The following is an 8,448-nucleotide window of genomic DNA, read 5'->3' on the forward strand; positions in this document are numbered from 1 at the left end:
CAAATTATTCTTAAAGGTGTGAGGGTTTTTCTGTTTGTATTTTTGTTTGTTGTTTTCTTTTGTTTTGTTTTATATCGTATCCAACTATTCAGAATTCACAAGTTTTTAATTTTAAAGAAAGTTTTGTTTCTGAGTTTTTGTGGCTTTGGAAACACTGCATTGCTTTGAGGCAGACTTCTGTTTCTTCTTCCTTTGTGACAATCATATCTCTGTGGAGTCCTCTAACTGGCCCTGTTGCCTTTCATGGGTGCCAGAGCAATCAATTTATGATGGAAGAGAGGCCTCTATCCCCAGAGAGAGAGAGAGAGAGAGAAAGAGAGAGAGAGAGAGAGATTGAGGCTTCATCTGCTCTTCCTTTTCCCTGTGGCTTGTTTAAAAGGGTTTCATTGAATTTCTTGCATGTTGTGCTGCTTGGGTGTACAAAATATTGGCAATGTTTTATAATAAGTAACAAATCATTATTATGCGCTTTGGTGTTCATTGTATTACCATTAATCATCATAAATTCACTAAGTGTATCCACACAAATAAGGTGGGTAATTCCAAAGACAGTTTTATTCATGAAACTTTCAATGTATTAATGTGTTTTCACCTTTAAAGATACATGCACGGAGTTAAATCATGTTTTTCAATAGCAGCAGCATCAAAAGGATTTTGTCAGTGTATGGTTGTGCAGAGGTTCATTTCTAGCTATTAAAAGAGATGGGGAATTCACCTTTGGCATTGTGTTGGTCTCTATTTTTAATTACTGCCATATCCCAAATTCTCATGGTACATCTTTCCTTCTAGTCCTCTAGATTCCACTGCTCATCCTTGCAGACTGTTTAGGTATGTGCTCTATGCTTCTTGCTTTCTTTTTATTAAAGTCTAAATTCAAATAAAAAGCATCAATCCCTGGCCAGTGTGGCTCAGTTGATTGGAGCATCATCCTGTGCACCTAAATTTGACTCTAGGTGAGGGAACCTGCTGGAGTATCTAATCTATATTTCTCTCTCTCTCTCTCTCTCTCTCTCTCTCTCTCTCTCTCTCTCTCTCATCAATAAAATCAGGTTATCAGGTGAGGATTTAAAAAAATGTTTTAAAAAAGCATTAATGTATGGTGCCTTATTGAAATTAAGAAGAATTTTGTCTTAATAACAAAAAAGTCCTGACAATGGAAACGTGGGCACCATCCTATATAATAAAACCCTAATATGCTAAGTGTCTGGTTGTCCAGTCATCCATTCAACCAATCAAAGTGTAATATACTAATGATATGCTAAGGCTGCCCAACCACTCACTATGATGTGCACTGACCACCAGGGGGCAGATGCTCTGACCTGTAAGTTAGCTTACTGCCGGGGTCCTGTTGGGACTGAGAGAGACAGGCTGGAGCCCTTCCATGGTCCCTCCCTGGCTGGCTAATCTCTCATGTCTCTCCCCAGACCCAATCATGCACCGGTGGAGTCTCTCAACCTGGCCTGTGCTCTCTCACAATCTGGGACCTCTCAGGGTATGTCAGAGAGCTGGTTTCAGCCTGACTCCACAGTCATGAATTTGAGCACTGTGCCTCTAGTAGTACTATATTTGAGATACTTTTATAAGCATACTTCAGCTTGTTCCACCTGGAAAACTCTCTTTTATTGTTTCTTTTCAGAAATATATCTTTAGAAACAGAAAATCTTCAAATTTTCTTCACTCTGTAATATTCATCTGCCTTTGACAAAAATCTTCACTCCATAAGATTCATGTGTCTTTGACAAAAACACTAACTTCTGAGCCTCATTCCTACTTCTAAAAAATGAGAAAAATATTTTTGACAGAATATGTTAAAGCTAGGGCAAGAATATATGACCTTTTAAGTTCTGATTCTTATCTTTAAAATGAAGATAAGACCAATGATTATTTGATGAGTAAATGAATATGCAGATGTTAGGCATCTTAAATTATTTGGCACATAAAAATTACCCAAAAAATGTTAATTCTCCTTCCTGACTTATTGATGGTGCATACAACTAAATTGTTTTGAAATAAACAAACAAAAAAATAGTCTTAGTTGGAAAAGCACAAATTTGGTGGTTCAGTTATAGTCATTCTATGATTACACTAGCATATATGTTTATGAGAAAGGGAGGAGAGGGAGTAGGACAGACAGTGCTGCTCAAGGGCAGTTTGTTATTCTCTTTCCCTAAATGGTGTCCCAGGGAATAGACACAATGCTAGGAATAGAACACATAGAACTGAACAATGCCAAGACTTGATGGCATGCTGTTAGACAGGGAAGTCAAGAGATGAGATAAAATATTAGTTGTATCTCCATACCTAAAGTTTACCCTGTTGCGAAAAGTATTGAAGAACAATCTCCCTCTACCTAGTGGAATACTCTCACTGACATTTTACCAAGTATTCATTCTAGTGCCTACCATCTCTATTGATAGTTATGCTTTATATTGTGCTAATGCCTACTTGGCTATATATTTTCACACTGGTATGAGCTCTGCCTTATTAAGCCAAGTTCTATCCATCCATCCATCCATCCAATAGTATTGCTCAGGTGTTACAAGGCAGCCATGCTGATGTTCCAAAACTCAATATGCTACATCTGGATTTCTCCATCCTTTCTTCCCATTCCATGCCATTCTATCTGTCTCTTTGATTTGTCAGCTCCTCATCTTGTCTATAAAATGGAACTGTCAGTATAGCATGTTCCAGATATGCTCTGCCCAATAGAATAAACAGTAGGTGGGCTAATCAAGTCCATTAACTCTGATCAGATGCATCAAGAGAGTACACTTGCTTTCTGGCACACAGAATAAGCATTAGTCATAGAAATCCACAAAACCTATTTCATGTAAAGTGGTAAGTTTCCTCAAATCCATGCTTGCTGTCTAGCTTGACATTTTTACTTGATAAATATCATCTTATTAATTTGCTCCCACGTTTTCAATCTTGATTTTATCATCCATCAATCAACTACTCTTCCCATCTTCCCATTAAATGCAAACATTTTTTTTAAAGTTCCACTGTTTTTATTAAAATTTATTTATTGAACCAGTAATATATAATAGATGCAATAGCTAAGAAGATGCTTATAGATTTGATATTTTAAAAGATTATATACTACTGATGGATAAACACAAGTTTGTAAACTGTATATTTTTTCTCTTAAGGTCTATAAAAGGAGAATTAAATATTTAAAGCATGAAAGATACTCATTGAGAGAGGGATGTTAAATTGTAGCTTTTATAAATGTGAACTTTTTGATTAAGATGTTTGTAGTATTCTTTGCAGGAAAGTTTTTATTTTTTAAGAAATATACACAAGTATTTAGGATCAATGGAGCATCAGATCTGCAATATACTTTTCTTACTTAAAAAATGACATAATGGATAAATATAGGTACATATAAAGAAAATGATTTAAAAAAATCACCAGTTGTGAAACCTAAGTGAAGATTAGCGTTCTTCTACATTCTTTGTAAGTTTGAAATTATTTCAAAATAAAGATTTAAAAAACCCACAAAGAAACAAAAGATGGATAGCTGTTGGTCCAAATGGGAAATGGGTTAATGATAGCATGTTGTGGCAAAGTTGATAGAGCCAAATGTTGATAGCCCTGTGCTGTTAGCCACCCATTTTGTTGGATATTGATTTAACACACACGCGCGCACACACACATGCGCGTGTGAGTGTATCACATTGTTCAAAGATAGGGAATTCTATACTTGTCAGAATGTTAAAGGATTGCTCCTTGATTTTTTTCCAAGATAAAATGAGACAGTAATGTGCTAGTATCTGTGTAGATAGAGAGATAGGTAAAGTTGGTATTTTGGAATTCAGCTTTGATGAGGAAGGTGGCTTTTCCTTTTTTAACATTGTCTAAAAAAAAATCTCTTTTCTTCTCACCCCAAACTATAAACCCATTCTTGGTCGGAGCCATAGGATGACAGGTCATAGCATTGTATAAATTTGTCAATTATTTTATCAGATTAAATAATGTACAGGATACTTTTATAAAACTGAAACCTTTAAAAGGTATTTTTGCTGTAGTAGAATTGTACCTTTATAGCATCTTGTCCCTCCAGGTTCCCATCCATCCAAAAAGCAGGCATCTGCACAGAGAAAAAACTCAGGAGAGAGGAGAATGGTCAATAGTGTCCTTGAAGTTCCTACCCCAACACCTATAACCTCATGAAACTGCAATGAATTTGGAGTTAGGAGACATGGAGACTAGGATTGATACCATCTATGACTGGTGACTGTGTAAATCACTTCTCTCAAAAGCATTAGCTTTCCATCTGTAAAAGGAGAGTGCTGGACTTGATTTTCCATCTCTGACATTCTATGGTTCAATGAGCATTTAGTGCTGTTGAATCCTTTTTGTTATGACAGTAATTAGTGGTTCCTTTCTGGATTACTTGGAGCATTTTTGAAAGGTTTATAGCTTATTCCTGATGTAGATAAATGTTTTTGATTTTACCTTTCATGAATAAGAAGGTGGTTGAACAAAGCATGCATTCATCATTCTATTTATTGCCCTGAAACAACAGTGTAATTTATAAGCTGATAATACTTTAGGGAGTGTTCTACACATGTATGAAAAGAATATCTTAAATGAATGGGAGGCCAAGAAGACACTAATCTAGGATCCCCTGTAGAAATAGGTAGGAACTCAATCAGGGAGGAAACTTGGGTGCATTTTATTTAATAATATAGGTGGTACTATATTATTTTTACTGGAACACCAATAAAAGGAGAGAAAACATCAATGACTGGGCAGGCCTCCTCTTTGTTTTCTAAGATGTGTGAGGATGGAAGGCCAGGCTGGAACCAAAGCAAATGTTGAGCTATATATACAGCGGGGAGGGGAGGAGGATCTGGGGGAGATAACAGATCAACCGAAGGACTTGTATACATGCATATAAGTACAACCAATGGACATAAAACTATGGGGAGGGAGGGGATATGGGGGAGGGAGGGAGGGGGCAAAAAAAATCCTTAAAATATGTAAAAATAAATAAATTAATTAATTAAAAAATTAAAAAAAATAAAATAAAAAAATAAAAAATAAAAGATGCATCTCAAAGTCTAAAAATAATCACTTTTATATACCATTCATAGAAACATGATTGATTTTTTTTAATATTAAGTTTAAGAAATCCCTGGTGCAGTTGTATGAATTAGTGATAATCAGAAGAGGTTCACTTTAGAATGACAATAGCACACACGAAAGGCTATCCTTTTAGAATTAATAGAACTAAAAAGAATTATCTGGTAACTTTTGTCATATTAAATAACATTTAAGGATATGCCCATTGATTTAAGAGAAACATGGAGAGAGAAACATTGATTGATCTCTTTCCATACCTTCTCCAACCAGGATCAAACCTGCAACCTTTTAGAATATGGAATGACACTCCAACAAATTTAGCTACAACAGGCAGGGATAAACTTGATATTTAGTATATAACATCATAAAAATGATTTTTTACTCAGCATGCTCTTCATTCTCACATTGCACAAGCAAATCTCCAACACCTCATTGAATGTGATTTATACTCCAGCTTCATTACTTCTAACTCTGTTTATAATTTCACATGTTTATAGGTATAGCAACAACTTCATTACCTTTGAATATCTTGACTCTCTTACTTATTATCCAAAGTATAGCTAAAAATTTAGGACACACATGTAAGTTTCTGAGCAAATAAAATACATATATCAGTAAGTTGATGCACCAAAGCATATATGGTATAAAAGAGGGCCATGTATAATGTTTTACAGGACAAATTTACTCTTAACTTATGAAACATATTAATGACTTCATAAAGATTAAATGAGCTAACATATGTAGGTGCTTAGAAATTTCCTGGTACATAGTAAGTATTCAATAATAGTTATTATTACTTAATTTCCATGCCAATAAAATACTAACAATAACAAATGGAAAGGGAGAAAGTGCTATGAGTGGGTACACTCAAAATAGAGATAGGTGACAAGTAATAGGAAGAGCTAGCAACATGATCAAAATGAGACATACAAACTCAAAACAAAGCCATCGTTATTCATTTGGTACAGAGCCAAACACATTTGAGCAGAGTCAGAAGCATCGCTGTTATAGTACATTCTAGCAGTAATAGCTGTTAATAATAATAACTTGGAGTCATCAGGAACAGTTGAAATAATATCCAATAACCTCTGTGTAAGAAAGCATGCAAATCTGTAATAAAAATTTATAGACTCCCATCCAAACAGGTTATGATTTTAATGTTAATGTTCCACTCATAAACTCTCCATAATCTAGAAAACCTATTTTCTAGACTCTTTGAATAATGTATATCTAGAGAATAAAAGTTTATGTCAATTATGATCATTAATCTTAGTAATTTCTGGACATAGTTTTAGCTGGGCAAGTAGATGCCATATTTCTCAAGGACAAAAAAGTATCTCTGGACATGTTATTCTCAAAGTGTATGACATAAGAATGGGTGTTTAATTGTCATTTGCCCTATTTTTAACAAAACAGTGGGTCCTTTTTATGTATTTAGTGTTTAGACTATCTCAGATAGGAGAGAAAAGTAGCCCATGGGTTTGTTTCAATAAATACATCATGGGGCCATCATAGGTTTATAGTTGTTTGTATGGAAAATAATACAATAATTAATAAATAATAATACAAGAATAAGCTGTGTTTCATCTACTCACAATTGTAAACCTATTTTTGTCCCACCTTGTACATCTCTTAAATTTAATTTACAAAAAGCAAGGCCAGATGGGGATTCTAGTGAAAGAGTTTTGTTGGGAGTGGGTTCCAAAGAAAAGGGTTACAAGACAATGGATAGAGGAGAGGAAGGAAACTAACCAGGAATGTTCTCTTTAACAGAGACTGGTTTCCACCTGGATTCACTGGAAACTCTGGAGTATCACTGCCATCACAGAGTTGGGCCTTGAGGGCTGGTTTATTTTACCTCTGTGTCAATCATTCATTACCTGTTGACTACAGGGGTTTATTTTTCCCCGTGTCAGTTATTCATTACCTGTTAATTACAGGATGGGGGTGAGGGAGACACATTCCAGATGAGTTTCCCCGCTAAGGAGAGGGCAGTTATCAGGCCAAAGTGGGGGGAGTATGAGCAATTATCAACGGCTACCTGGGGCATGAACATACTAGGTGGGTTCAATTGTCCACTTCTTGTAACATCCACTTAACTTCTCACACTAAATTCACATAATCCAAGAGCAGCTAATCCAGGATTCTGATATGTAAGACATATCCTGAAGCATTTTCAGCATATAATTCCCCTTTCCCCTCAGGACACCCAACATTTGCCTTGTTCAATTATGCTAACATTTGGCATTAGTCATATATCTGATGACTAAGAGGAAAGGTATAGATGTTCAGTAGAGCGAACATTCCTCTTGTAAGGCCTGACTGATTTGAAGCCTCTGCATAGTTCTCAAGTGAAGAGGAGAAGTCTATATATCAACAAGGAGAATTGGTTTCAGGTCTAGAATGTTCAGGACCATCAATAAATTTAAGGGCCTTAAGTGTATCTATCTAGATAGTTCAATTCCAAGTCTCAGGATACCGTTTCATCCCTACCAGGGCCCTGCATTTAGCACAGTTGCTCTTTTTAGACAAAAAAAATTCACCTTCTCTGAAATTCTGCATCTCTGTAATTAGGCCCTTTGTCTAGTATTTAGCTCTGCCTGCTCCTCAGCTGCAGGGCAGGAATGATTATCTGCATGTTTTAGGCCACAGTAGGTTAGTGTTTGGAGGTAGAACATGGAAGCACTCCATACAAAATCAATGACGTACCTAAAAGCTATAACTTTTAACTTTTCTGTCTTTTTTGACTGAGAAAATAAACTATCTCTCTCTGCCTTTTTACCAAAAGTTTTCATGAATGCTGCTCCCTTTTCAAACAATGTATGTATGGTAAGCCAGAGAGAAGTTAACCATCCCTTGAAAGAATTGAATAAGTAAGTGGCTATAATTATACCTGTTGATTTAAGCCAGACTGCAAAAGATACTGCTTGGTAAATATGTGTTTAATAATATGAATGAAATTATCTATAATCAAAACCCTGTATTTCCTGTATTAAGTGTGTAGGTGAACAGGGTGTCCTATGATGTCCAACAGTGCATGGAGGGTATAGGAGTGCATCTGAGGAAAGCTCCTACAGATGTCAAAGAAAAGGGCTGTGAAGAAAATAAAAGCCTTTAATTAGGCATTAAGGTCTGAACAACATCAATGCTGCCTGAATGCTCTCAGAGAAAGGTTTCAGTGGGTCTGATAACATGGTGAGAAGTGACAGGCTTAAGCACATTCTGGCCTGTGGTGAAATTCCTATCAGAAGTTGATTTTGTTATTTTATTGGGTGTTTGATCATCTCTTACTTATTTTTATAATGCATTTCTTCTTAACCAGATCATATGTTTATCTATTCATGTATTATGCATGTTCTA

Source organism: Pipistrellus kuhlii, unplaced genomic scaffold (assembly GCF_014108245.1).
Source record: "Pipistrellus kuhlii isolate mPipKuh1 unplaced genomic scaffold, mPipKuh1.p scaffold_m20_p_6, whole genome shotgun sequence".
Classification (NCBI taxonomy): Eukaryota; Metazoa; Chordata; class Mammalia; order Chiroptera; family Vespertilionidae; genus Pipistrellus; species Pipistrellus kuhlii.